Raw genomic sequence first — 9,822 nt, 5'->3', positions numbered from 1 at the left:
ATTATATGACATACAGTACTGTATATATGACGCACAGGACACACCCATTATATGACATACAGTACTGTATATATGACACACAGGACACACCCATTATATGACATACAGTACTGTATATATGACACACAGGACGCACCCATTATATGACATACAGTACTGTATATATGACACACAGGATACACCCATTATATGACATACAGTACTGTATATATGACACACAGGACACACCCATTATATGACATACAGTACTGTATATATGACGCACAGGATACACCCATTATATGACATACAGTACTGTATATATGACGCACAGGATACACCCATTATATGACATACAGTACTGTATATATGGCACACAGGATACACACATTATATGACATACAGTACTGTATATATGACACACAGGATACACACATTACATGACATACAGTACTGTATATATGACACACAGGATACACACATTACATGACATACAGTACTGTGTATATGACGCACAGGATACACACATTACATGACATACAGAACTGTATATATGACGCACAGGACACACCCATTATATGACATACAGTACTGTATATATGACACACAGGACACACCCATTATATCACATACAGTACTGTATATATGACGCACAGGATACACCCATTATATGACATACAGTACTGTATATATGACGCACAGGATACACCCATTATATGACATACAGTACTGTATATATGACGCACAGGATACACCCATTATATGACATACAGTACTGTATATATGACGCACAGGATACACCCATTATATGACATACAGTACTGTATATATGACACACAGGATACACACATTATATGACATACAGTACTGTATATATGACGCACAGGATACACCCATTATATGACATACAGTACTGTATATATGACGCACAGGATACACCCATTATATGACATACAGTACTGTATATATGACGCACAGGATACACCCATTATATGACATACAGTACTGTATATATGACACACAGGATACACCCATTATATGACATACAGTACTGTATATATGACACACAGGACACACCCATTATATGACATACAGTACTGTATATATGACACACAGGACACACCCATTATATGACATACAGTACTGTATATATGACGCACAGGATACACCCATTATATGACATACAGTACTGTATATATGACACACAGGATACACCCATTATATGACATACAGTACTGTATATATGACACACAGGACACACCCATTATATGACATACAGTACTGTATATATGACGCACAGGATACACCCATTATATGACATACAGTACTGTATATATATGACGCACAGGATACACCCATTATATGACATACAGTACTGTATATATGACGCACAGGATACACACATTATATGACATACAGTACTGTATATATGACGCACAGAACACACCCATTATATGACATACAGTACTGTATATAGGACACACACATTATAAGACATACACTACTGTATATATGACACACAGGATACACCTATTATATGACATACAGTACTGTATATATGACACACAGGACACACCCATTATATGACATACAGTACTGTATATATGATACACAGGACACACCCATTATATGACATACAGTACTGTATATAGGACACACACATTATAAGACATACAGTACTGTATATATGACACACAGGATACACCCATTATATGACATACAGTACTGTATATATGACACACAGGACACACCCATTATATGACATACAGTACTGTATATATGACACACAGGACACACACATTATATGACATACAGTACTGTATATATGACACACAGGATACACACATTATATGACATACAGTACTGTATATATGACACACAGGACACACACATTATATGGGATACAGTACTGTATATATGACACACAGGATACACACATTATATGACATACAGTACTGTATATATGACACACAGGATACACACATTATATGACATACAGTACTGTATATATGACGCACAGGATACACACATTATATGACATACAGTACTGTATATATGACGCACAGGACACACCCATTATATGACATACAGTACTGTATATATGATACACAGGACACACCCATTATATGACATACAGTACTGTATATAGGACACACACATTATAAGACATACAGTACTGTATATATGACACACAGGATACACACATTATATGACATACAGTACTGTATATATGACACACAGGATACACACATTATATGACATACAGTACTGTATATATGACGCACAGGATACACACATTATATGACATACAGTACTGTATATATGACGCACAGGACACACCCATTATATGACATACAGTACTGTATATATGATACACAGGACACACCCATTATATGACATACAGTACTGTATATATGACACACAGGACACACCCATTATATGACATACAGTACTGTATATATGACACACAGGACACACCCATTATATGACATACAGTACTGTATATATGACACACAGGACGCACCCATTATATGACATACAGTACTGTATATATGACAGACAGGACACACCCATTATATGACATACAGTACTGTATATATGATACACACATTATATGACATACAGTACTGTATATATGATACACAGGATGCACCCATTATATGACATACAGTACTGTATATATGACACACAGGACGCACCCATTATATGACATACAGTACTGTATATAGGACACACAGGACACACCCATTATATGACATACAGTACTGTATATATGACACACAGGATACACCCATTATATGACATACAGTACTGTATATAGGACAAACAGGACACACCCATTATATGACATACAGTACTGTATATAGGACAGACAGGATACACGCATTATATGACATACAGTACTGTATATAGGACAGACAGGATACACCCATTATATGACATACAGTACTGTATATATGACACACAGGATACACGCATTATGACATACAGTACTGTATATATGACACACAGGATACACACATTATATGACATACAGTACTGTATATATGACACACAGGATACACCCATTATATGACATACAGTACTGTATATATGATACACACATTATATGACATACAGTACTGTATATATGACAGACAGGACACACCCATTATATGACATACAGTACTGTATATATGATACACAGGATACACCCATTATATGACATACAGTACTGTATATATGATACACAGGATACACCCATTATATGGGATACAGTACTGTATATATGATACACACATTATATGACATACAGTACTGTATATATGACAGACAGGACACACCCATTATATGACATACAGTACTGTATATATGATACACAGGATACACACATTATATGACATACAGTACTGTATATATGATACACAGGATACACACATTATATGACATACAGTACTGTATATATGACACACAGGATACACATATTATATGACATACAGTACTGTATATATGACACACAGGATACACACATTATATGACATACAGTACTGTATATATGACACAAAGGACACACACATTGTATGGGATACAGTACTGTATATATGACACACAGGATGCACCCATTATATGACATACAGTATTGTATATATGACACACAGGGTACACACATTATATGACATATAGTACTGTATATATGACACACAGGATACACACATTATATGACATACAGTACTGTATATATGACACACAGGACACACACATTATATGGGATACAGTACTGTATATATGACACACAGGATACACACATTATATGACATACAGTACTGTATATATGACACACAGGACACACACATTATATGACATACAGTACTGTATATATGACACACAGGACACACACATTATATGACATACAGTACTGTATATATGACACACAGGATACACACATTATATGACATACAGTACTGTATATAGGACACACACATTATATGACATACAGTACTGTATATATGACACACAGGACACACCCATTATATGACATACAGTACTGTATATATGACACACAGGATACACCCATTATATGACATACAGTACTGTATATATGACGCACAGGATACACCCATTATATGACATACAGTACTGTATATATGACACACAGGATACACATATTATATGACATACAGTACTGTATATATGACACACAGGACACACCCATTACATGACATACAGTACTGTATATATGACACACAGGATACACCCATTACATGACATACAGTACTGTATATATGACGCACAGGATACACCCATTACATGACATACAGTACTGTATATATGACGCACAGGACACACCCATTATATGACATACAGTACTGTATATATGACACACAGGACACACCCATTATATGACATACAGTACTGTATATATGACACACAGGACACACCCATTATATGACATACAGTACTGTATATATGACACACAGGATACACACATTATATGACATACAGTACTGTATATATGACACACAGGACACACCCATTATATGACATACAGTACTGTATATATGACGCACAGGATACACCCATTATATGACATACAGTACTGTATATATGACGCACAGGATACACCCATTATATGACATACAGTACTGTATATATGACGCACAGGATACACCCATTATATGACATACAGTACTGTATATATGGCACACAGGATACACACATTATATGACATACAGTACTGTATATATGACACACAGGATACACACATTACATGACATACAGTACTGTATATATGACACACAGGATACACACATTACATGACATACAGAACTGTATATATGACGCACAGGACACACCCATTATATGACATACAGTACTGTATATATGACACACAGGACACACCTATTATATCACATACAGTACTGTATATATGACACACAGGACACACCCATTATATCACATACAGTACTGTATATATGACGCACAGGATACACCCATTATATGACATACAGTACTGTATATATGACACACAGGATACACCCATTATATGACATACAGTACTGTATATATGACGCACAGGATACACCCATTATATGACATACAGTACTGTATATATGACGCACAGGATACACCCATTATATGACATACAGTACTGTATATATGACACACAGGATACACACATTATATGACATACAGTACTGTATATATGACGCACAGGATACACCCATTATATGACATACAGTACTGTATATATGACGCACAGGATACACCCATTATATGACATACAGTACTGTATATATGACGCACAGGATACACCCATTATATGACATACAGTACTGTATATATGACACACAGGATACACCCATTATATGACATACAGTACTGTATATATGACACACAGGACACACCCATTATATGACATACAGTACTGTATATATGACACACAGGACACACCCATTATATGACATACAGTACTGTATATATGACGCACAGGATACACCCATTATATGACATACAGTACTGTATATATGACACACAGGATACACCCATTATATGACATACAGTACTGTATATATGACACACAGGACACACACATTATATGACATACAGTACTGTATATATGACACACAGGACACACACATTATATGACATACAGTACTGTATATATGACACACAGGACACACCCATTATATGACATACAGTACTGTATATATGACGCACAGGATACACCCATTATATGACATACAGTACTGTATATATATGACGCACAGGATACACCCATTATATGACATACAGTACTGTATATATGACGCACAGGATACACACATTATATGACATACAGTACTGTATATATGACGCACAGAACACACCCATTATATGACATACAGTACTGTATATAGGACACACACATTATAAGACATACACTACTGTATATATGACACACAGGATACACCTATTATATGACATACAGTACTGTATATATGACACACAGGACACACCCATTATATGACATACAGTACTGTATATATGATACACAGGACACACCCATTATATGACATACAGTACTGTATATAGGACACACACATTATAAGACATACAGTACTGTATATATGACACACAGGATACACCCATTATATGACATACAGTACTGTATATATGACACACAGGACACACCCATTATATGACATACAGTACTGTATATATGACACACAGGACACACACATTATATGACATACAGTACTGTATATATGACACACAGGATACACACATTATATGACATACAGTACTGTATATATGACACACAGGACACACACATTATATGGGATACAGTACTGTATATATGACACACAGGATACACACATTATATGACATACAGTACTGTATATATGACGCACAGGATACACACATTATATGACATACAGTACTGTATATATGACGCACAGGACACACCCATTATATGACATACAGTACTGTATATATGATACACAGGACACACCCATTATATGACATACAGTACTGTATATAGGACACACACATTATAAGACATACAGTACTGTATATATGACACACAGGATACACACATTATATGACATACAGTACTGTATATATGACACACAGGATACACACATTATATGACATACAGTACTGTATATATGACACACAGGACACACACATTATATGGGATACAGTACTGTATATATGACACACAGGATACACACATTATATGACATACAGTACTGTATATATGACGCACAGGATACACACATTATATGACATACAGTACTGTATATATGACGCACAGGACACACCCATTATATGACATACAGTACTGTATATATGATACACAGGACACACCCATTATATGACATACAGTACTGTATATATGACACACAGGACACACCCATTATATGACATACAGTACTGTATATATGACACACAGGACACACCCATTATATGACATACAGTACTGTATATATGACACACAGGACGCACCCATTATATGACATACAGTACTGTATATATGACAGACAGGACACACCCATTATATGACATACAGTACTGTATATATGATACACACATTATATGACATACAGTACTGTATATATGATACACAGGATGCACCCATTATATGACATACAGTACTGTATATATGACACACAGGACGCACCCATTATATGACATACAGTACTGTATATAGGACACACAGGACACACCCATTATATGACATACAGTACTGTATATATGACACACAGGATACACCCATTATATGACATACAGTACTGTATATATGACACACAGGATACACCCATTATATGACATACAGTACTGTATATATGACACACAGGATACACTCATTATATGACATACAGTACTGTATATATGACACACAGGATGCACCCATTATATGACATACAGTACTGTATATATGACACCCATTATATGACATACAGTACTGTATATATGACAAACAGGTTACACTCATTATATGACATACAGTACTGTATATATGACACACAGGATGCACCCATTATATGACATACAGTACTGTATATATGACACACAGCATGCACCCATTATATGACATACAGTACTGTATATATGACACACAGGACACACACATTATATGACATACAGTACTGTATATATGACACACAGGACACACCCATTATATGACATACAGTACTGTATATAGGACACACAGGACACACACATTATATGACATACAGTACTGTATATATGACACACAGGATACACCCATTATATGACATACAGTACTGTATATATGACACACAGGATACACCCATTATATGACATACAGTACTGTATATATGACACACAGGACGCACCCATTATATGACATACAGTACTGTATATATGACACCCATTATATGACATACAGTACTGTATATATGATACACAGGACACACACATTATATGACATACACTACTGTATATATGACACACAGGATACACCCATTATATGACATACAGTACTGTATATATGACACACAGGATACACCCATTATATGATATACAGTACTGTATATATGACACACAGGATACACACATTATATGACATACAGTACTGTATATATGATACACAGGATACACACATTATATGACATACAGTACTGTATATATGACACCCACATTATATGACATACAGTACTGTATATATGACACACACATTATATGACACAGTACTGTATATATGACACACAGGATACGCCCATTATATGACATACAGTACTGTATATATGACACACAGGATACACCCATTATATGACATACAGTACTGTATATAGGACACACAGGACACACACATTATATGACATACAGTACTGTATATATGACACACAGGATACACCCATTATATGACATACAGTACTGTATATATGACACACAGGATACACCCATTATATGACATACAGTACTGTATATATGACACCCATTATATGACATACAGTACTGTATATATGACACACAGGATACACCCATTATATGACATACAGTACTGTATATATGACACACAGGATACACTCATTATATGACATACAGTACTGTATATATGACACACAGGATGCACCCATTATATGACATACAGTACTGTATATATGACACCCATTATATGACATACAGTACTGTATATATGACAAACAGGTTACACTCATTATATGACATACAGTACTGTATATATGACACACAGGACACACCCATTATATGACATACAGTACTGTATATAGGACACACAGGACACACACATTATATGACATACAGTACTGTATATATGACACACAGGATACACCCATTATATGACATACAGTACTGTATATATGACACACAGGATACACCCATTGTATGACATACAGTACTGTATATATGACACACAGGACGCACCCATTATATGACATACAGTACTGTATATATGACACCCATTATATGACATACAGTACTGTATATATGATACACAGGACACACACATTATATGACATACACTACTGTATATATGACACACAGGATACACCCATTATATGACATACAGTACTGTATATATGACACACAGGATACACCCATTATATGATATACAGTACTGTATATATGACACACAGGATACACACATTATATGACATACAGTACTGTATATATGATACACAGGATCCACACATTATATGACATACAGTACTGTATATATGACACCCACATTATATGACATACAGTACTGTATATATGACACACACATTATATGACACAGTACTGTATATATGACACACAGGATACGCCCATTATATGACATACAGTACTGTATATATGACACACAGGATACACCCATTATATGACATACAGTACTGTATATATGACACCCATTATATGACATACAGTACTGTATATATGATACACAGGATACACCCATTATATGACATACAGTACTGTATATATGACACACAGGACACACACATTATATGGGATACATTACTGTATATATGATACACAGGATCCACACATTATATGACATACAGTACTGTATATATGACACACAGGACACACACATTATATGACATACAGTACTGTATATATGACACACAGGATACACACATTATATGACATACAGTACTGTATATATGACACACAGGATACACACATTATATGACATACAGTACTGTGTATATGACACACAGGATACACCCATTATATGACATACAGTACTGTATATATGACACCCATTATATGACATACAGTACTGTATATATGACACACAGGATACACCCATTATATGACATACAGTACTGTATATATGACACGCATTATATGACATACAGTACTGTATATATAACACACAGGATACACCCATTATATGACATACAGTAC

Source organism: Taudactylus pleione, unplaced genomic scaffold, assembly GCF_031769625.1.
Source record: "Taudactylus pleione unplaced genomic scaffold, aTauple2 ptg000013l, whole genome shotgun sequence".
Taxonomy (NCBI): domain Eukaryota; kingdom Metazoa; phylum Chordata; class Amphibia; order Anura; family Myobatrachidae; genus Taudactylus; species Taudactylus pleione.
The sequence above is the reverse complement of the archived record's forward strand: the minus strand, read 5'-3'. Positions refer to the sequence as shown.